We start from the raw sequence: 23307 nt of genomic DNA on the forward strand, positions 1-23307 counted from the left end.
AAATTCCACTGAAAAAGGGCATTTATCTGCAATGTGCTTGCCTTGCATAATTATCATTGTACATTAAATATAGAACATGACACGCATTCACAGAATCAATGTTAACGAATATTTAACAGGCAAATTTATTGAAAACAATTGAATGAATATTGCAGGACCAATAGAGCAACCCAGCCTGTTCCAAGCGGAATTCACCAAGTAAAAGTTACTTAACATATTAAAACCGTCAGGACATTGTTGAAAATAATTAACAGGTAGACTAAGCCAAATCTACGAGAGAGAAAAAAAAATGGGCTGAAAGTATTCACAATGTGCAGTCGTGCATCAGCATGACAGCTGTTCGGTAAAGAACGTTAACCAATAACAGTTACGAAGTAAAAAAAAAAGTAGCTATAGTATGGAAAAAATAGGCCTGTGATATAGCCTACAATAAACCTAATGTATTCTAAACACGACATGCACACAGAATAAAAGATAATTTTACAAGTTAAGCGGTCGGCACCTCGTTGAAAATAGCCTTCTTAATCAGCAGATTAGAAAATGGCATAACTAGTCTAAAACGGTAATTTTCTAGGCTACTTAAAAGCATAAATTTTTTGATGAGCAAAATTAACACATCGACATGGTCCGGTGAAAGACGGGACTTGACTCACCTGAGGCGACTATCCTGCGCTTGAAAAGCCTGCACAGTGGAAAAATAACGTACAAGCACGCACAGTGTTAAAGAAGATTCAAATGTGAAACTTTCAAAGTTTGGAAATCCTTTCCCGCACCACCACCACAAGTAATTTCATAACTACTTTGCTGAGGACATTTTCCTGCACGCGCCATGATTGAGAGAGGGAAGAAGCACGCGCAGCCTGAGGTAAAACGAAACTTTGTATCTGCTCCAGATATCCTCTTTTTAAAATATTATTTGTATTATTCTATCTAAAATGTAACATTAATATGACAGTTATTTATGCGCATGCTTTGTAAAAATATAAAGCCAAACGTAAATGTGTAAAAATGTTGATCAGTTTAATGGGGGGAAATATTAACCGACTAGTAATTCCAGTGTCGACTAGCAGCATCAGAACCGTTTAGTTGATTAGTCTCGCACATCCCTACTTAATAGTTTGTTTGGGCTTCATTTTCATAATTTGTGGACCTTGCAGTCCTTTGAAATTTGAATACGGTTGTTTATATTAATCTCGTAAAATTATTCTCTTCAAGAATGAGTGATTTTATTAAGCTGATGCAATCGTTTTAGGAATCATGAAGTGTACTTTTAAGAGCTTATCAGCATCACTAACCTCTGACTGAACCAAAGATAGGTTTAGGATGTTGAATAGTAGCAAATAGAGTGCTTTGGAAAATTGCTATAGGAAGTGATTGGAAATGCACCACTAGCTTCAAATTCCTAAAGGGCTTAGTCCATTATTGCTGCTTTCAAATTCTAGGGTGAATTCTTTCTTGAAGGTGCTTATTGTAGCAATCTGGGAACTTGTAAACATTCCACAGTGGGGATAAAAGCTAATGATTTCAAACTTGTGTACCCTTATTTATTGTATAGATTTCAGCCAATCAAGTTGTAACTGGCAAATGCAGCCAGCTCTTGCCATTTCTGTGTGCAGTATGCTTAAAGCCTTGGCTTGGGATCGATGCATTTTTCACGCATCGAGAATCGGAAGATTTTCCAGATGATTATCGGTATATTGGGATTTTTCCAGCTATAAATAGTGCTGCTCATTGCACAACTGCTTGTAGTCTTTGTCTTTTATAACATATTTCAAAACAAAACTTTGTTAAAGTGTGAGCGACAGGGTAAATTAAAACACAGGACGTGTGTGGCGGAGGACATGGCATGTTCTAAAATTCACAACGATTATTTTCTACAAAGTTACACACACCGCCAATGCTCAGCATCAAAATTCTGCGGTGCCACGGAGCGCAACTTGCATAGATTTCCATTGAATTCGACCCAAATCATTATCAAAGGACAAAGATAATTGACTCTAGCCATCACTGGATGATATATTGTGTATATGCATCTTTCATATAGCCTACACAGTGTATTTACTCTTACAAGGATAATGTTTTGTGGTTTGACAGCTTGAATGAAAGACCTATTCAAGGCTATATACAGAGAAATTGCATAATAAACATTGCAATTTCTAATCGTTCAGTTTGCAATGTTATACCAGTTTCATACATAAACCTGTAAACTCATCAACTTCAGTGTTCATTCTTGTTGTACAGAAGCCTTCGTAACTTTGGGCTGCCATCTGCTGTGCCACATCAGCTCGTCCTCTGTGTTGTAATACCTGTGCCTTGCGACATGCTTTAGTAAATGTTATATCACCCCCTTGTGGTCTCCCAATGCTATTATGCCAACTGAACATATTAAATGAAAGGCCAACTGAGCGAATTAGCACGTAAATTAGGCTTCAAATTTAAATGTTGTCTAATTTTAATATATGGATGCCACAAAAATATATAGATAAAATAAAATTGATATTTAATAACATCCCTAATAAAGCCCAAAGTATACTTTTGTTTTTTAGGCGAATGCTTAGTGTCTGTGTACAGTTGAACGCGAGCCTGTCAAAGTATACTTCATTTGACTGTGTACAGGACTGCTATGAGATGCTGGACTATTTCTCTTCAGGAGATCTTAAAGATGTCTTCATCTTCCTTCATATTCGAGCAATATTAATGCAGGCATCTCCAGACCTCATACTCGCGCTCTTGACTTGCACATCCACTGTTGTTGTTTTTACCTTCGTCTCCTGTTGTTTAGTGGTGATTACAACTTCTAGTGCTTCTTCGTGACAGCAACAGCTCAAATGTGAGTGTTGCCACCTTGTGGACTCACTAATTAATGCAAATAATTTCAGGCACATACGGTTAGAAAAATCGGGCTGCTCGCATTCAGTGCTCGAGCACTCTTCTTATGACGAAATTTGCATCACGAGTCCTGTGTTTGACCGAAGTATACTTTGGGCTTTAGACGGCATGTGAATGTCTAAACACTTGCCCGCAAAAATAAGCCTAACCATCTCAAACTGAAGGAACAGGCCTAGCTCAGCCTCCTTTACTGTTACTGATAATGAAAAATAAAACGCTGGAGGTTAAACAGTAGTGGAGAGGAATATCACACCCTGCTAGAGATGAGACAGTGTGTGTGTGTTACAGTAGTTAAAAGGATGTCCTTTCAGTTCTGTTCATCAACGAAAGGGACCACTCAGAGTGGACATGTTTGCTCTCATTCATCTCTATCTGTCTTTTTGCTGTCCATCCAGTCGGGTGGCCTGGGGTTTTGTCTCATCAGTGTGTCCGCTAGTTTAAAGAGCTTTACTTCTGATCAAAGCCGGCCTCTGTCTCTGAGGGGTCTGATGTCATTCTCATCAGATATGAAGTCGAGATGTTTTATGGACCAGCTCGTACCAGTGACAGAATACCGAATGACAGCAACACATACTGATGCCTTTTATTGCTCTTTGTGTCACCTTCTCAGGAGCAGAATCAATTATCAGTGATTATTAAGTTAGCGTCAAACTCTTTACCACTTACTCACCCCGACACTTTTATCTTCATACGTCTTTTCATTTTCTGCCTGTCTCCATCTATCTTTTGCCTGCGACCTTCTTCAGATGTCAAACAAAGTCCTCTCAGGACCTTCTTGTGGCTTCTTTGTTCTTCTCTGTGCCTTTCGTCCATAGAAAATGTGTTCTTTTAAAGATTGTCTTCTCTCAAGAAAGACATGATGGTTGTGTAAATGCAGACAGCATTCATTGATGCCACACACACAGATAGGATAAGGGGATGTGTATGAAAGGCACATCAAGGGTGTAGATGAAAGTGTTTGAAAGACAGAATATGGTTGGATGCAGAAAGGACGGATAAAAACAGTAAGAAAAGTGAAGTAGTCTTGGTAGAGTGTGTCTGATCATGACTTGTTGCCCTTGAATGTCTCTGTGAAATGTGTAGAAGGGAAGTGTTTATCTTCCGTTTAGCCTACTTGTGTGAGCGTGTCTTTCTGTCCTACAGCTGACAGCAGCACTCCTCATGTTGACATGTATTCTCTCTTATCATCTGTTTTAACACACTGCAGTTTTACTCTGAAGAACATACCTTGTACCTCTCTCTGCCTAACGCTGCCTTCAGTCATCCTGAGAAGTTCCTACTTAAGAGTTTGTAAGTTGTAATTATGATGTGTTTTTTTTGTTCATGTGATTTGTATCAGGAAAACATGGACGTGCTGGGCAATTTCTTATTTTTCTGTGGACAAAAAAAACAAGATTTTATTTGTACTATTGTAATAAGGTTGTGCGTTATGTGCGTTTTCATAAACCTGCTAAATGAGTCGTTTCTGGCAAGCTTTCTGGCAACAGAATGCAACATGTTGAAATTAAAACCTAAAGCAGAAGTGTGTAACTTTTTCTATGTTAAAGGGTTCATGTCATGCTTTTTTAAAATAATTTTTCTTGAGGTTCACTTATAATGTCAGTTTAGGATTTTGCACAAAAACAGTCATTATAGTACTAATGGGGCTTTTCCACTGCACGATAGAGCTCGACTCACTGTGGATAGTACCTGGCACTTTTTTTAGTACCACCTCGGTCTAGGTTCCAAGCGAGCCGAGCCAATACTAAATGTGACGTCAAAACCCTGCAGATCACTGATTGGTCAGAGAGAATAGTCACTACCAGCGTCACTGGATTTGTGACACGGGATATCAACCCGCTAGTTTTAAAGTTAGCAACAGTGATAGAAGTATCATTTGTTCACGTGACTTTTGAATTGTAAAAAGAAATGACTGTGTGCAAAACCACAGTGTGGTCAATAAACGAGGTGCAGACATTCCTCTCGTTAGCGACGAACGAAACGACGCAAAATGAAAAAGTCTTTCAGGAAGTGTCTCAGCTGTTGGCCGCACACGGCTACCACCGGACCTACCAACAGTGTAGGGAAAAGTAAAAAAAAACTTAAAAGTGACTACAGAACCATCAAAGACCACAACAAGTGGAAAGTGGAAGTGGTTCGACCAAATGGAAGCTATCTATGGCAATAGACCGGTGAGCAACGGGAGGGAGAGTGCCCTGGACTCGGCCACGGCGTTGTTGGAGTCCACGATGGAGGATGGTACGTTTTTTATGTTATCTCTATATTCTGCTTGAAAGCTTCACTTTATTTAGTTGACCAGCTACTGGAAAGCTTCCTTCTAAAACAACCAGGCCAATTTTACTGTTACACTTGTGTAAAATCACCATGCAACAACTGCTTTATGCAGCACAATAAGCTAGTAGCTAACAGCTAGCGGTCGTGTTATTGTTTATGGTCAGTAATGTTTGTCGCGTTTAAGATGATGTCACGGCAGTAGAGGCGCCACAAATATGACGATCAGCCTATAATCCCACCCACGTTGAGGCGGCACTAAACTGCAGTGGAAAAGCAAGCTCAGAAAAGTAAACATTAGTACTAAATTTGTTACTCACCATGTCGGGTCCAATGTTACTGGTTCAGCTACATCTTTCAAAGCTTCTTTGCCAAGTCTGTATCATAATAGTTCACAAAAGAATCCTTAGCGAAATTTGCCAACCAAACCATATAATCAACATTGACGAGTTCAGGAACAAAAACAAACTTTGTCATCCTTGAAAAGACTATGCAGAGACGCTAAATTTCAGCAGCCAGGAATGTCCCAACATTTTCAACTTCCCTGGCATTGCAGTCTCTTTGTTAGTTCAATAACAACTACAGCAATAGTTCCTCTATGTGTATAGGAATGGCTGTACCTCTCCAGCTCTCTCCTTGTCACTCACTCGAGCTGCACACCAGTGGGCGGGACAAACAGGATATTATGTAAATGGAGGCGTTGATGTCGTGCTGTCTTGGAGGCGGTCATGCATTAATGAGTACCCATTGTGACATCACAAATATACAGATGTAGAAAATGAGGCATTTCTAAGCTTGGTGTCAATAAATCCTCTTTTTGGACTGGGGAGGAAGTTCTGAGTTCTGTTTTTATAGTACAATGAACTTGAACTTATGTACACTGTACGCACACTATCACGGAAATATGTGTGGAATATGCAGAAAAAATAATGCTCATTTGTAGAGAAACACTCCAGCATTGATTACATTGAGCCCGTTTAATCTTTACAACAGAGGAAGTGAAGGATACGCATCTGTGTGGGTTTAATTCTGTGTTGCGGACAAGACGTGACATGCAGTGCACCTTCTAGCGGCGGATGACTGCATAGACTGTCTTTTCAACATGTGCTGGCATGATTACTGAACACATTTGATCTGAAATTGATTAATCGAATTGATTAATAAACAAAGGGTATCGATTATTAGTTAATTATTAATCCCTAGTTAAAATAGTTTCTCTATCCCAGCTTAATATGAACCGAGAACTATAAATAAGCCATTTGTCCTTGCATGTTAACTAGGGATGCATGATATATCGGCAGCCTATATATATATATATTATTGGCCGATAACCGGGAAAATCAAAATAATATTATCGAGCCAATAATGGAATTACTGCCGCTGATATTTTTGCTGGTTTATTTGCTTGTGGCTGAGTATCTCTAACTGTCTACAGCGCCTTTCATTCAAGCTGAGACTCGAGCAGCACCAAGCGACAGTGCGCGTGTGCACACAGTGTGATTGTGTGAGTGAGAGCAGCCAAGCTGATGTCTCTCTGTGTGGATTATTTCAACATCTCTGCACCTTGTTAATTTGTTTTGGGTCTGGTTTTAATTCGGGATAATCTGCTGTGAGTAACGACATGCCATTTCCCATATTGTCTTTGTTTCATGAGGCAATAAATGAAGACGCGACAAAACCATGCATGTATTGACAGACCTTTTAGTGTTTTTTCTTGGTGTGTGAGCACGCAATGGAATGCGTATGTTATTTCAACCCACAATCAGAAATTGCAAGCAATTGTATGACCCGCAAATTATTTTGTAAATACTCAAATGGACCTTAGTGGGGAAAAGGTTCCCCATCCCTGGAATAGAGGGAACCTAGCTAGAACAAGCTAGTACAGTGAATGTTAGCATGCTGAATGCATTCTGCTTGGTTAAGCTATGCATTGATTAGCATAGTAATTGCTCAAGTATATCAATATACTGTAGAACGATCTAATACTGTACATATCCTCAAGTTAATCTCAAGGTCCACTATTCACCATAAATAAAGTAACCCTCCCCCCCAAAAAAACTTTAACATGACAAGCTCTTCAAAACAACACAAAACATTAAACACTAACAAGTATTGCCCTTTACATTCATCTTGCTCAAAGATACACTATATAACACTTAATTTGAACATTTACTCTCCCTGTCGAGTGCCATGTGTAGCATGCTGGGAAATAAAAATCCCCTTCCCAGTTTAAGTTAAATTTAAGTTCCTGTAAATTTAAAGAGACAAGTTAATCTCAAAACATTAAACAATCCAGGTTACTGAAAAGGTGTAATTTTTGTGAACTCAAAAGAAAGAGAAAGTTCTAAATACTCATCAGTGTTAATTTATTTGAACTAAATTGTATGATTTAATTTTTCCCTACTCAAAGCAATTAATTATTTTGAGCATTAGGGTTTAAAGTGCAGCAGATTATCCTGAATTAAAACCATCCCCAAAACAATGTAACAAGGTGCAGAGATGTTGAAATAATCCTCACAGAGCAACATCAGCTTGGCTCTCATCTGCTCTCAATCATACAGACATGCTGTGTGTGCGCATGCACACTGTCGCTTGGGGCTGCCCAGTCCCTGCCTGAAGTAAGGAAGCCGCAGGCAGTCAGAGATTTTCAGCCGCAAGCAAATAAACCATAACAAATTATCAGCAAAAGTATCGGTGGTAATTCCATTATCAGCGTGTTGATAATATTTTTATTTTCCCTGTTATCGGCCAATAATATATCAGCAGCCGATATATCGTGCATCCCTAGTTGTCGGTGAGCTGATTTTTGGTAATGATCAACATATATTGGAGTGCATGTAAACATATTCATTGACTCCTGGCGTGAGTTTGGGGTGGTATTATCTGTTTGTTCGATCAATGGCAGATGGGTGGAATAGGGTTGTGTGGTTTACCGGTACTAACGAAGTATCGCGATACCAAAAAAATTAAAACCATACGATATCATCTTGTTGCTAATTTCGGTACCATATTACAGAATGCTGTCATTAGCAAAATGATATGAGATATGACAAATTTTAGATGAAATCAATGACCATTAAAAAAAAACAAAAAAACAAACAAAAACCACATAAAAACATTTTCTAACATGCTAAGTAAAAAGCAAAACGAGCAGAAAAAAGCTTCATTAACAGTTCTGTTAACTTTGTGTTGCGCTGGTAAGCAAATATGTAATAAAACACTTAAATTTACAAACGTTTTTTTTTTTTTTTATAAATATTAACAATTTAAATTAAAACAATAAGGCCTTCAGTGTTTCTCTTGTAAAACTTGCTTCAAGCTTCTAAAGGAATTAAATAGAGAACAGAGTAAACAGTGCTTTAGGTTTTTCAGCAACAGTAGCAATTAAACATTAAAAAAATTATAATATAAAACATTAAAAAAAGTAATTTAATGCAAAATGAAACTACTTAAATATTTGACACTCTTTACTGTGTGATTATTAGATATACATTAATACTGATTTGATGCAATATGAATGCCTATAACAGACAGCATGCATCTTATATACATTTAGACATCGCACAGATCTAAAATTTTGAAGAATTTGTCCCATCTGCTTATACATTAAAGGTGCAGTATGTAAGATTCAGAAACCCTTGTTATTAATGACACCTGTGGCCATTAATTGAACTGCAGCCAGCTACCTGTTGCTACCTGTTGCACACACTCCATAGGGACACGAGCGAGCGAGCATCAACCAAAACAATATATATATATATATATATATATATATATATATATATATATATATATATATATATATATATATATATATATATATATATACATATACATACAGAGACAGTTTAGAAGAGACGGTCACGGACAACTGGTATTAAAATTAATGGGAGAAATTGGAACGCCCGCCTTACAGGTAAAAGAGCCAATCATCTTTTAGATAAAGACATCACCTGTCAATCAACTCAAGAACGCTCATGTGCATTAGCTGATCCAGCCTGAAAAAGCATTTTTTTAAAACAGCACAATTTAATACTATTGTTGTTAGATTTTACTACTGACTTTAAATGTGTTCTTTGATCGTAATCATGAGTTTTGGAGATTTCAGTCTTTCCCCATTCAAGTAGATAGAAGCTGAACTTTTAAGCCACTTGTTTACAAATGCAAAGCTGCCCAGCCTGCCCGAGAGCATTCCAAAGATGACTGAAGAATGGACCGACTTGCTTTGAAAGGGACTTTGATATATTAACCAATCACGACCAAGTACACTGATAAACAAGTGCAAGTGACTGCCTGCCGTTGCTGTAGGAAACTAGAAAAGAGACGCGGCCAATGTGAAAGCCCAAACGCAATGCGTTGCTCACGCATTGCTCATGCCCACTCATGCTCCGCTCATGGAGGATATGTGAATCTGGCATTACATTGCAGCGCTGTTTATACGCTACAGAAGCAGGATGTGTATAACAGGCCTAACACATTTTTTTATTTTTTTTATTTCTTTTCTTCAATGTCTTTACTTGGGCCCTCTCTCTTTATCCATTTTCATTCAGTTCACTCTTTCACCTTGTTTTTCATCTTCCATCTATTCTGTTTTTCTGTAATGTTTTTTCTTTATCTGTGTCTTTCTTATCTGTCCCAGCACAGATTGACGTCCGATGCCACGTTGATCATCTTTCTCTGTCTCTTCCACTCTTTCCTTTCATCTCTCTCACTCTCTCCTCTCGTTTACACACTCACTCTTAAGTATTGATGCACGTTTTGATGATAGTTATTTAATTTAATTGCTGAACCTAAAATTGATTGAGCCACATGCAGTGTGCAAACCTGAAACAGCTTTAGCATTGATCTTTTTCGTTTTTATTGGATTTTTACTCTGATCTCTCAGCTATGTTCAGAATAGCATTCTAATATACTACTTTTACTATTTCTGTATTTGCTCACACCTTGGAGAAGATTTGTTGATAAGGTTTTTTTTTTTTTTTTTTTTTTTTATATAAAGCCCATCAGGAAACTGTACTTTGTCTCTGATTTTGTGCATTTATTGCTGTTTAACAAAACCAAAAGAGCTAGACATCACAGGCAAATTCTGTATGTGCCCATAATGCCCCAAAAGGCTGTCTAGGTACACGGCTCACTGCGCTTTGAGACACCCATCAGATAAAGAATTTGTCTCTGTTCCCGTATCTTTTGCCGTAAGAATGTGAAAATCAATTCTACAGTATTGAGATTCTTCTGCAATGTTAAATAGATGCACCGAGGCCAAGTATCAATATTTTTATTATTATTGTGCATGCCAAGGAATTGGCTTTCTAAAGCTCATTAGACAGCATATTAACTTTGTTCTTTCATCAGAGAGCGGAGGTGAGCATTCTGTTCTGTTCAAGTGAAGCACATCTTTGAAATTACTTCAACTTTTAATTGAGTGTGTTCACTTTGGTTTGAACTGCGTTACTGGAAAGGCATTCCAGATATATAAACATGTTAACAGAATTTTCATTTTTAGGTGACCTACCCCTTTATTATATTGTGTATGTAATGTGTTGTATGAAGTCCACATAGAAAGCAATTTCTGCAGCACTTTTTAAGGGTGATATTATTTTTTTTTTTTTTCTGAAGGTAGTAAGATAGTCGTAAGAAAGCAAGGAGTGGACACAGCAAACATTGAAAACATACTGTATGGCCCTTTCTATAACTTAGGGCAATTTAATAACCCAGAGGTTAATTATTTTATTAAAACGAACAGATTTAAACTTTTTTTCTTTTTGTTATATGAAGGTCTCATTAAAACTGACTTTTTACCAGGCCTTCATTATTTATTTTTGGTACTTTTTCAAATGCCTTTTATGTATAGATTTTATTGTTTAAGCCTTGCTCTAGATCAATATTAACCCTTTAAGCTCTGAGAGTGATTTATTTTATTTGATCCTAGTGACCAAAAACATCTCCAAGTGTCCAAAAGCCTCTCCAAACAAATAAATCAATAATTGTACATAAGAACTAATTACTCATGCAAACACATCAGTGATTAAAGGTTTGAAAATTATGCAGACATGATTATACAACCCTCTACAATGCGAGTAAATCACTCGCATATGCGACCAAATTTCACACTAGGCAACTAAAAATGTCTTTAATTAGCCAATGGCTAGTTAATTGTCTGATTTCACTCGCCTGTGATTGAGTTAGCGGCAAAGAATAAGTTTAGTGCAGATATAATTTCAATGCCTGCTCCGTCCGCTTTACGCACCGTCACTTGGCTAAGAGCGCCCTCTGTTTCTTTCTCTCACATACGTGCACTCAAAGTGAGAGAAAGGGAGAGGCTTACACATGCCATGTAAAGAGAATTGACGCGTTAGAGCTAAATGGTTTTCTTTATTGTGCTGCGGTTTTTTATTATACATTAATGTTTTATATTCGGTAAATGCCTGAAAATGTTCGTTTGATGCAGTGTGCTGTGCAAATCCCTGCCCAATGAGTGTTATCCTTTTAACTGTATTAATATAATTAGTAACAATATAAAATGTCATTAAAATATTTAACAATTAACATAATATAAAAGTATAACACTTGCTGGACGACGTGCTTTTTACGGCACTCGTCAGGCACGCAAACGCCCACGCATTTGTCTGCTTTTACAAAGATGGATGCAAAAAAGCGTTTTTCCAGTCTGAGCAAAAAACGCTTTATTTTTTTTTTTTGTTTTCAAGAGCAACGAAAATGAAAGAGTCCAGTTCCGTGCAGACAGAAGACGGCGAGCCCCAGCCGAGCACGTCAAATATGCCGGAAAAGATTGTGCATTCTGAATCAAAGTGTCATGGAAAAGTGAAAGTTCCAGACTCATTGGCTGTCAGACTTTGATTGGCTTTTGTATGATGAGGAGGAAGATGCGATGATATGCAGGTACTGCAGTAAAAAAACCTAGCTTAGCTGGTAAAACGGACTTTGTATCAGGGTTGCGCAGTTACAAACGTGAAAATCTCACAGCGCGCACAAACAGCAAATGACATGCAGTGTGCCGTGATAGTGTGATGGCTTCAAGCAAACACCTTGAGGAATCTATGATCACAAAAGGGTTTCAAACTCAAAATAAAAAGAATGACAGCACAGAGAGATGTGAGCTTTCTGTGAAAATGAATACAGCATATTATATCGCAAAGGAGGAATTGAGTTTCACTCAGATGAAGCCACTTATTCTGCTGCAGAAAAAAAATGGCCTGGACATTTCCCCAACATATGATAACGATGTACGTTGCGCTGAACTCATTTCAAACATTGCCGTAGATTTACAGGATATAGAGGCAAATAAAGTGAAAGAGTCCAACTACATATCAGTCATGATTGGTGGTGCAACAGATTCTTCTGTGACAGAAAATGAAGCTGTCAATGTCAGGTATTTACATGATGAGTTACCAGTAAATCATCTCGTCTCTGTCATAGAGCTGTCACATGCTCATTCTGATGGTGTGACTGACTGCATTCAATCCTCAATGTCAAAATTTTGATTAGATGACTGGAAGCAAAAGCTTGTTGGATTTTGTGCTGATGGTGCAAATGTGAACATGGGCCAAACAGCTGGTGTTGTTGCAAAACTGAGAGTGGACAGTCCAAAACTGATAGACATTCACTGTATGGCTCACAGGCTGGAGCTGGCTCTTCTTGGGGTTTTGAAAGAGGTGAGCTTAGTGAGTCGTGTAAATGACACCTTGCACTTGATTTGGAAAACCTACCATTTCAGCCCAAAGAGCCACAGAGGACTTAAGACAGTTTGTGAAGAACTTGAATCTAGGTTCTACAAACCAAAGCCAGTGAAAGGAACACGTTGGGTGCCTCATTTAGACAGGGCACTGAAGGTCTTCCTGAGAGGAAAGACGATCTTGTGAGCCAAGCTGGGCAGTATGCAGCTGTTGCCATTCAAATGGAGAATTTGGCCCAAACCAGTCACAATGCTGACATTGCTGGTAGAGGGAAAAATGTTTTCAAAACCCTGAAGGATTTGCAGTTTGTTGCATTTTGTCATTTCCTGGCTGATGTGCTGCAGGAGATAGCAACATAAGTCAGACTCTACAGAAGGCAGACCTCATCCTACCAAGTGCTGTTGCTGCAATTGAGAGCTGTTTGACCAGTCTTGACTACATGAAAACCAACCCTCTCCCAGATGGTATGCTGGAAACTTTCATCACACGATGTCTGGAAAAGCAAACTCCTGGTTCTCATACCACAACTTTTCAGGGCATTGACTTGAGAGGAGGGGAAAGAGTCAGTCTGATGGACAATCTGAGACAACAGATGGAGCATGCATGTTCAGCCTGTAACAAACACCTTCATGCTAAATTGGATAACCTGCTTGGAGTTAACAAAGATCACAATGCACAAGTTGTGATGCAGCATTTGCAATATTCAACCACGACAAGTGGCCTGATGACAGAAAACAACTTGAACTATTGTACGGCAACAAGGAGCTGAAGGTCCTCACTGAATGGTTCAGAGAGACGCTTGTTCAATCTGGATGTCAAGTTGAAGAAATCCCTGGGGAATGGAGATGCTTGAAAAGGTGAGTGTCTAATGATCTTCATGGCAAGTCCTACCTGGACATGTACCAGACACTGCTGCTGAAGCAACCCTACAGAGAAGAGATGGAAAACATTCTTCATCTTGTTCAGATTCTTCTTGTTCTGCCAATCAGCTCTGCCAACTGCGAAAGAGCCTTCAGTGCCCAAAAGAGAATAAAATCAGATGTCCGCAGCAGTCTCACATCCTCATGCCTTTCAGATCTGATCCTCATTTCAACAGAAGGCCCAGAGCTTCAGCAGTATGACCCATCATCAGCTGTGGATAGATGGCTGAAGTGAAGTGGCAAGAGAAAACCATTTGCTAAGAAAAGGTAGATTAAATCCATATGCAACCATAAAGAATAATTCAGACATATAAAGTATGTTTTGTTTAATAATATATATAATATATATATATATATATTTTTTTTTTCAGTTTCATTGTTCATGCATTCCATGTAAAATGTCTGGTGAGTAAAAAATTTACTAGCCAATGGCGACTCGAGCTTCATTGTGTCCGTAGAGCGCTGTTATAGTAATGAAATTTTACAGAATGAGTTTCATTCTGTGCCAGTTGTGTCATCATTGAGTCTAAATCATGTAAGTTTCCTAGCGCCATCTCCTGGTGGCCGTATGTAATTAGAGTGATTGATCACATGACTCTCTGCCCAAATATGGAGGACCATCACCACTGGTTGGAGTAATTTGAACCCAATCCGATTGGTTTAGCATTCCATGACACTACAGCATTTCCAATGACGTCATCTGATCCAGGAATGCTAAAGTGTTTTTTGCCAGGTAGCCAATGCTGTGTGCTTTGTGGGAATTATCTATTGATCTATGCAGCCTATTACCTTGTGTGTGGGCTCGTTTTAAAGATAATCGCCTCTAAGTAATGGTACGTGATATTATGTTCTGTTTATTTTATTTATGAAGTTATATGCAAAAATGTGACAAATGAGCAACACCTGTTCATATGAAACATGAAACATGTATGTCAAAGCTATTATTTTATATTTTTGTCTGTGAGTAAAACAAATAGTTTAGTTGTTTTCTACTAGTGTTGGTTATAATGCCTATATGCATTGTAAATTAGAGCTTCTAAGCTTTAAAATGATACCTAGTTTGTTGTTCAAGACTGTAGTTAGTACTATTTTTATGATTTGTTTTCTATAACTAAAAATCCATAATAAAAATACAAATTAATATGTGTTTAAAACTATGATAAGCTAAACAAAGAGTGAAATAAACAAACCATTTCATTATTTATTGTTTGAAAGTTGTTTCTATCAATTTTTCAAAAACTGTAACTGTCCCACAGTTATGGCATTATTTCCATCACACCAAACAATTTTTTAAACCCTAATGAAGTTTTTTCAAAAGTTAGTGTACTTATTAACCATGTTGACAGTGTCAGTGAAGAGCATGCTTGAGATGAAATATCAGAGTGATGTTTTGAAAAAAACAAAGAAAAATCAATGTAAATATCACTGTGGAGCACAATATTTTTATTGGCTGTAATTTTTTATGAAAAATTTTGAAATATATTTGTATGTATTCAGGAAAATACACAAAATGTTGGCTATAAAATAAGCCTTGGCAGGACAAAGGCATCATTTTCACCACAGAATTCTATTAAACGCAATACAGAATTTGAGATGTAGTGGAAATGACACATTGGTGGGGGAATTGTCATTACTTTCAGAAATATGACATACATCTTCTGTGGTTAACGTACATACACTGTTGGACATTGTTAGTAGACAGATTAAAAAACTATTGAGAGTGTGAAAAATTTGTAACAGGATTTACTTTTGAGAAATTGCCCAGAGTTGAAGAAACACCTGTTTTTAAGCTTAGAACAGAAAAAGTTCTGCCGGTGCATCAAAGCCATCGCAAAATTGAACCTTCGCTTCACATTGGACAACAAACAGTTTGACTTTGTCCTGGGCAAAGTTGGAACCCCTTTTTTAATTGAAGTGATGCAACATACTAATGTTGACAATTACAAGTAACACAGAAAAAAATTATGAAAAAGTCACCAATGAGGCAGCGTTTATGTCACTTATTAATCTCCTATTCTCACTTTTACACCTGCTGAACCAGCCAGGACGCACGTGCGCACACACACACACACACACACACACACACACACACACACACACACACACACACACACACACACAGAGAGACTGGTTGAAGGAAAGAGGATCTATCCCTCTAATGCCATGACTAGGTTTTCAGATAATAATAGCATTAAGCTGTGGAGATTTAGGCTTCTTTGGGAGTGTAGAGCAGTAAGAGCTGTGCTTTGTTTGATGTCATGTCTTGGGGATGATGGGATTGATTTCAGAACTGGCTCGAATCCCTCAGGGCTTCAGACTGATCAACTCTCCTTGGGCTCTGTTCCCCCTTCTTAAACACCAGATCATCCAGTGCTTTGTCAAGACATTTATGCATTGTTGTTTGCTGCCATTAAAACACAAACAGGGCGTACTTGAAGTTAAAAAGGTTTTTAGACTTTATTAATGTACAAATGTAAATCTTATGGTAAATGTATTTTGTAAAAAAGAGACGTCCCTTTTTCAGGACACTGTATTTTAAAGAGAATTTTGTAAAAATCCAAATAACTTTACAGATCTTTATTGTAAAGGGTTTAAACAATGTTTTCCATGCTTGTTCAATGAACCATAAACAATTAATGAACATGCACCTGTGGAATGGTCATTAAGACACTAACAGCTTACAGACGGTAGGCAATTAAGGTCACAGTTATAAAAACTTTGGACACTAAATAGACCTTTCTAGTGACTCTGAAAAACACCAAAAGAAAGATGCCCAGGGTCCCTGCTCATCTGCGTGAATGTGCATTAGGCATGCTGCATGGAGGCATGAGGAATACAGATGTGGCCAGGGCAATAAATTGCAATGTCTGTACTGTGAGATGCCTGAGACAGCGCTACAGAGAGACATGAAGGACAGCTGATCATCCTCACAGTGGCAGACCACGTGTAACAACACCTGCACAGGATTGGTACATCAGAATATCTCACCTGCAGGACAGGTACAGGATGGCAACAACAACTGCCTGAGTTGTACCAGGAATGCACTATCCCTCCATCAGTGCTCAGACTGTCCGCAATAGGCTGAGAGAGGCTGGACTGAGGGCTTGTAGGCCTGTTGTAAGGCAGGTCCTTACCAGACATCACATCATGTTGTTTGGCAACAACGTTGCCTATGGGCACAAACCCACCTTTGCTGGACCAAACAGGACTGGCAAGAAGTGCTCTTCACTGACGAGTTGCGGTTTTGTCTCACCAGGGGTGATGGTCGGACTCTCGTTTATCGTCGAAGTAATGAACGTTACACCAAGGCCTGTACTCTGGAGCGGGATCAATTTGGAGTGGAGGGTCCATCATGGTCTGTGGCGGTGTGTCACAGCATCATGGGACTGAGCTTGTTGTCATTGCAGGCAATCTCAACGCTGTGTGTTACAGGGAAGACATCCTCCTCCCTCATGTGGTACACTTCCTGCAGGCTCATCCTGACATGTCCCTCCAGCGTTACAATGCCACCAGCCATACTGCTCATACTGTGCGTGATTTCCTGCAAGACAGGAATGTCAGTGTTCTGCCATGGCCAGCGAAGAGCCCGGATCTCAATCCCATTGAGCACGTCTGGGACCTCTTGGATCGGAGGGTGAGGGCTAGGGCCATTCTCCCCAGAAATGTCTGGGATCTTGCCTTGGTTGAAGAGTGGGGTAACATCTCACAGCAAGAGCTGGCAAATCTGGTGCAGTCCATGAAGAGGAGATGCACTGGGGTACTTAATGCAGCTGGTGGTCACACCAGATACTGACTGTTACTTTTGATTTTGACCCCCCCCTTTGATCAGGGACACATTATTCCAGTTCTGTTAGTCACATGTCTGTGAAACTTTTTCAGGTTATGTCTTAGTTGTTGAATATTTTTATGTTCATATAAATATTTATACATGTTAAATTTGCTGAAAATAAAAGCAGTTGAAAGTGAGAGGACGTTTCTTTTTTGCTGAGTTTATTTGTCTGATTTTGCTGTAGTGTTTGTACCAGTGGCAGCTGGTGCTTTTCAAAATTGGGTATGCACAGACTATTGTTTTTGGTGTCTGTGGTGTTTCTCCCAAAACTGCTTAAACTCAAACAGTGAATTTTTTTAATGAAAATAATTAACCAGGCTCAAAATGTTTTTTGCAACAGAATATGCTAAATATCCGCTGAAATAAGTGTTAAGTCTGATTGCAAGTAACTGCTTGTATCTCTGAGCCGAACACTGCGTTCGACAGCTTTGCTTTTACATATCATACTCATATGTTAGTTTAAATTATTGTCTGTTTGTTGTGAAGTCCCGCCCATTTGAGAGCTGTATCTATTGTCTTATAGCCTCCTGAGACCAGAGCGTGACTATTGTGTGCATTTTCCATTTCCCTTTTTGATTTGTAACTAGTAGCACCTAATAAACATTTAAACAAATTGTTTTTCCAAAAATGAATGGCAACATATGTGGACAGCGAAACCAAGTTGTAAGATTTTAAACAATACCAAGCAATGTGGTTATATGAAGTTTTTTCTTTTTATTAAATTTGCAAAGTTATAAAAAATCTGGTTTTTGCTTTTTCATTATGAGGTATGGAGTGTAGATCGATGTGAAAAATAATAATTAAAAGCATTTTAGCATAAGGCTGCAACATAACAAAATGTGAAACAAATGAATGGGCCTGAATATTTTCTGAATGCACTGTATTTATAGTATACAGTTGTGCTCAAAGGTTTGCATACCCTTGGAGAATTGGTAATATATGTACCATTTTTAAAGAAAACATGAGTGAGCAGGCAAAACACATTTCTTTTATTTCTTATGGGATTCATATTCAACTGTATGTTATAACAGAATGGCACAATCATAAAACAAAACATGGCAACAAAGAAAAAAAGGAAATGACCCCTGTTCAAAAGTCTGCATACCCTTAGTTCTTAATATTGTGTATTGCCCCCTTTAGCATCAATGACAGCGTGCAGTCTTTTGTAATAGTTTTCTATGAGGCCCCATATTCTTGCAGGTGGTATAGCTGCCCATTCATCTTGGCAAAATGCCTCCCAGGTCATGCAAAGTCTTTGGTCGTCTTGCATGAACTGCACGTTTGAGATCTCCCCAGAGTGGCTCGATGATATTAAGGTCAGGAGACTGTGATGGCCACTCCAAAACCTTCACCTTTTTCTGCTGTAACAACTGGAGGGTCAACTTGGCCTTGTGCTTAGGGTCATTGTCATGCTGGAAAGTCCAAGAGCATCCCATACGCAGCTTTCGTGCAGAAGAATGCAAATTGTCTGCCAGTATTTTCTGATAACATGCTGCATTCATCTTGCCATCAATTTTCACAAGATTCCCCATGCCTTTAGAGCTCACACACCCCCAAAACATCAGTGAGCCACCACCATGCTTCACAGTGGGGATGATACTCTTTTCACTATAGGCCTTGTTGACCCCTCTCCAAACATAGCACTTATGGTTGTGACCATAAAGCTCTATTTTGGTCTCGTCACTCCAAATTACAGTGTGCCAGAAACTGTGAGGCGTGTCAAGGTGTTGTTGGGCATATTGTAACTGGGCTTTTTTGTAGCATTGTCGCAGTAAAAGCTTCTTTCTGGCAACTTGACCTTGCAGCTCATTTTTGTTCAAGTATTGTCGTATTGTGCTCCTTGAAACAACCACACCATTTTTTTCCAGAGCAGCCTGTATTTCTCCTGAGGTTACCTGTGGGTTTTTCTTTGTATCTCGAACAATTCTTCTGGCAGTTGTGGCTGAAATCTTTCTTGGTCTACCTGACCTTGGCTTGGTATCAAGAGATCCCTGAATTTTCCACTTCTTAATAAGTGATTGAACAGTACTGACTGGCATTTTCAAGGCTTTGGATATCTTTTTATATCCTTTTCCATCTGTATAAAGTTCCGTTACCTTGTTACGCAGGTCTTTTGACAGTTCTTTTCTGCTCCCCATGGCTCAGTATCTAGCCTGCTCAGTGCATCCACGTGAGAGCTAACAAACTCATTGACTATTTATACACAGGCACTAATTGCAATTTAAAAAGCCACAGGTGTGGGACATTAACCTTTTAATTGCCATTTAAACCTGTGTGTGTCACCTTGTGTGTCTGTAATAAGGCCAAACATTCAAGGGTATGTAAACTTTTGATCAGGGCCATTTGGGTGATTTCTGTTATCATTATGATTTAAAAAGGAGCAAAATAACTATGCAGTGTTAAATGGCTTTTTTGCATGATCAGTCATATTTTCAAAATCAATGCCAAAATGTCACAATTTCTGCCAGGGTATGCAAACTTTTGAGCACAATTGTATTATAAATTCTGAATTTACGTACTTATTACCATTGTTCCATGTCTGCCAAACTTGTTTAGTGGTCCAAACATCATCTGCAGCCTGAAACTGAACATTTGATAGCGAGTTTGGATTGAATGCACCTTACTGCATAGAGAGCTATAGGATGCTCCCTTGCTCCCTATTTAGTGAATGATGTAACCTCCAGTGTGCTGTCTGTCTACTGTACAGTGTATGTTATTATTTGTATATTGTTGAGTGTAATTATGTGTATATCAGATGTTTAAATTGTGCAGTGTTAATTTGATGTTATTGTAAATTGGTATATGTCTCATCACTGTCACGACTGCTATGTTGATCGGAACTGCACCCAAGAATTTCACACACCATTGCACTTGTGTATATGGCTGTGAGACAAAGTGATTTGATTTGTCTGCACAGGTCTCAGAACAGTTTGAAATGCATCTTATTTTCATTTTAACTCCATATTAAGCCCCTGAAAGCAAGATTTTTTCAGATTTTGGATGCATCCATTGATTCTCAATGTGATAATGCACAGTAAATATAGGATTTCTAAGGAAAAAATGCACTATAATTCACAGTGTACATTGTGTTTAGCAGCGTGGCGTTTTGTGATAAATCACTAAAAGTTTTAAAATGGCATATTGGATGAAACTAGAGACTAATCTTTTAAATCAAATAGGTTTCCATGTAAAAACTTAATGAGGTTCCTTACCAGATGTAGTTTTCTTGGTGATTCTCCAATCTCCGCTGTGGCCAGCACCATGTTGTTTGGTCACATGACTCGGTGCGTCGAAACTTTAACCCTTTACTGACAGCCCAGAGTAATGCGAAAAATACACTGCAGGACATGCCCTAAACAACTCAAGACAAGTTGAATATAATTGTGTGTATGTCATCTATTTTTATGTGTATATATGGGCTATTTTGCAGCATCTTGGAATGTGGCTTATCCAATCAGAATTGTTACTAGGCCTAAATGGTTTATAAAATTAGTTTGACCATTTTGAGTCTTTTGTTTTTAATCCAAAATTTTCATTGGTAAAGTATTTTTCTTTTTTATTCTATGGATTATCCAGAAATAAGCATTACCACATGGTTGTTAAATATAAACCACATTTATTGATTAATATCCAGCAAAAATAACTATTTTCATATACACTGTTACCGTGATATACTGTAAAAATGAATCGTACTCTGATACGATTTTGGTCATAATGCCCACCCCTACTATATAGTATTTAATGGGTATTTTTTTACAATAGTTCCCTGTAGCTGAACTCTCATTCACCACTAATCAATTTGGAATGTTCCAGTGACCTTTTATTCTGCCTCTCTTCTCAGATCCTTTTCTGGACCTGACAGAGCATTTTACTGTAAATTTAAAACCCATATACCCACGCGACATAGTCAGCAAGGCTGAGAACTTCTCTGACGTAGAGAGAGAGTGTGCACGACTGCCACATGACAGCCATGTCTGCCTGATCACTAATAGGTAAGTGACATCTGGAACATGATGATAGCCTTTCTGTATTTATATATTTTTTTTTCCTTTTGGTATAATGTTTTTTTTTTTTTTTTGTAAAACTCATGCGAAGGCAATCAGCTCCGGGTCAGATATACTACGTGCTCTGCTGAATACGAGAGGAGGTGATTTAGAAATGAGAAAAAGAGTGGTTTTAGGGAGAGCAATAAGAAACAAATACAGTTGAAGTCAGAAGTACATACACTTAGGTTGAAGTCATTAAAACTAATTTTTTAACCACTCCACAGATTTAATATTAGCAAACTATAGGTTTGGCAAGTCATTTAGGACATCTAATTGTGCATGACACAAGTAATTTTTCCAACAATTGTTAACGACAAATTGTTTCACTTTTAATCACAATTCTCATGGGTCAGAAATTTACAGACATTAAGTTAACTGTGCCTTAAAGCAGCTTGGAAAATTCCAGAAAATTATGTCAAGCCTTTAGACAATTAGCCAATTAGCTTCTGATAGGAGGTGTACTGAATTGGAGGTGCACCTGTGGATGTATTTTAAGGCCTACCTTCAAACTCAGTGCCTCTTTGCTTGACATCATGGGAAAATCAAAAGAAATCAGCCAAGACCTCAAAAAAATTGTGGACCTCCACAAGTCTGGTCCATCCTTGGGAGCAATTTTCAAACGCCTGAAGGTACCTCATTCATCTGTACAAACAATAGTATGTAAGTCTAAACACAATGGGACCACGCAGCCATCATACCGCTCAGGAAGGAGACGCATTCTGTCTCCTAGAGATGAACGTAGTTTTGTGCGAAAAGTGCAAATCAATCCCATTGTGATGATACTGAAGGAAACAGGTAGACAAGTATCTATATCCACAGTAAAACGAGTCCTATATCGACATAACCTGAAAGGCTACTCAGCAAGGAAGAAGCCACTGCTCCAAAACCGCCATAAAAAAGCCAGACTACAGTTTGCAAGTGCATATGGTAACGAAGATCTTACCTTTTGGAGAAATTTTCTTTGGTTTAATGAAACAAAAATTGAACTGTTTGGCCATAATGACCACCGTTATGTTTGGAAGAAATGGGTGAGGCTTGCAAGCTGAAGAACACCATCTCAACCGTGAAGCATGGCGGTAGCAGCATCATGTTGTGGGGGTGCTTTGCTGCAGGAGGGACAGGTGCACTTCACAAAATAGATGGCATCATGAGGAAGGAAAATGATGTGGATATATTGAAGCAACATCTCAAGACATCAGCCAGGAAGTTAAAGCTCGTTCGCAAATGGGTCTTCCAAATGGACATTGACCCCAAGCATACCTCCAAAGTTGTGGAAAAATGGCTTAAGGACAACAAAGTCAAGGTATTGGAGTGACCATCACAAAGCCCTGACCACAGCAATTTGTGGGCAGAACTGAAAAAGCATGTGCTCGAATCCAGGGCGTGCTGAGTGACTCCAGTCAGGCTTCCTAAGCAACCAATTGGCCTGGTTGCTAGGGTGGGTAGAGTCACGTTGGGTTAACCTCCTCGTGGTCGCCATAATGTGGTTCTCGGTGAGGCGCATGGCGAGTTGTGCATGGATGCCGCAGAGAATAGTGTGAAGCCTCCACACGTGCTAGGAGGCAACTGAGATTCGTCACTACGCCACCACGAGCACTTAGAGTGCATTGGGAATTGGGCATTCCAAATTGGGGAGAAAAGGGGAGAAAATAAAAAAA

At 38.7% G+C, this 23307-nt stretch overlaps 1 protein-coding gene across 4 annotated transcripts in view; it reads left to right on the top strand.

Annotated features, from left to right (window-relative positions):
• LOC127451925 (speckle-type POZ protein) overlaps positions 1-23307 on the top strand; it is a 139233-nt gene that overhangs the window by 13740 nt on the left and 102186 nt on the right. For 2 of the 4 annotated variants that reach the window (XM_051716997.1, XM_051716996.1), the window contains one exon: positions 21445-21595. The exons of 1 other annotated variant lie outside the window; for it this stretch is intronic. The gene's annotated coding sequence lies outside the window, so the exon portion shown is untranslated. Of the gene's footprint in view, positions 1-4027; positions 4180-21444; positions 21596-23307 lie in introns of those variants that run through there. One more of the 4 variants, XM_051716998.1, reaches the window with a different exon arrangement.

This window comes from Myxocyprinus asiaticus, chromosome 14 (genome assembly GCF_019703515.2).
Source record: "Myxocyprinus asiaticus isolate MX2 ecotype Aquarium Trade chromosome 14, UBuf_Myxa_2, whole genome shotgun sequence".
In the NCBI taxonomy this organism is placed as follows: Eukaryota; Metazoa; Chordata; class Actinopteri; order Cypriniformes; family Catostomidae; genus Myxocyprinus; species Myxocyprinus asiaticus.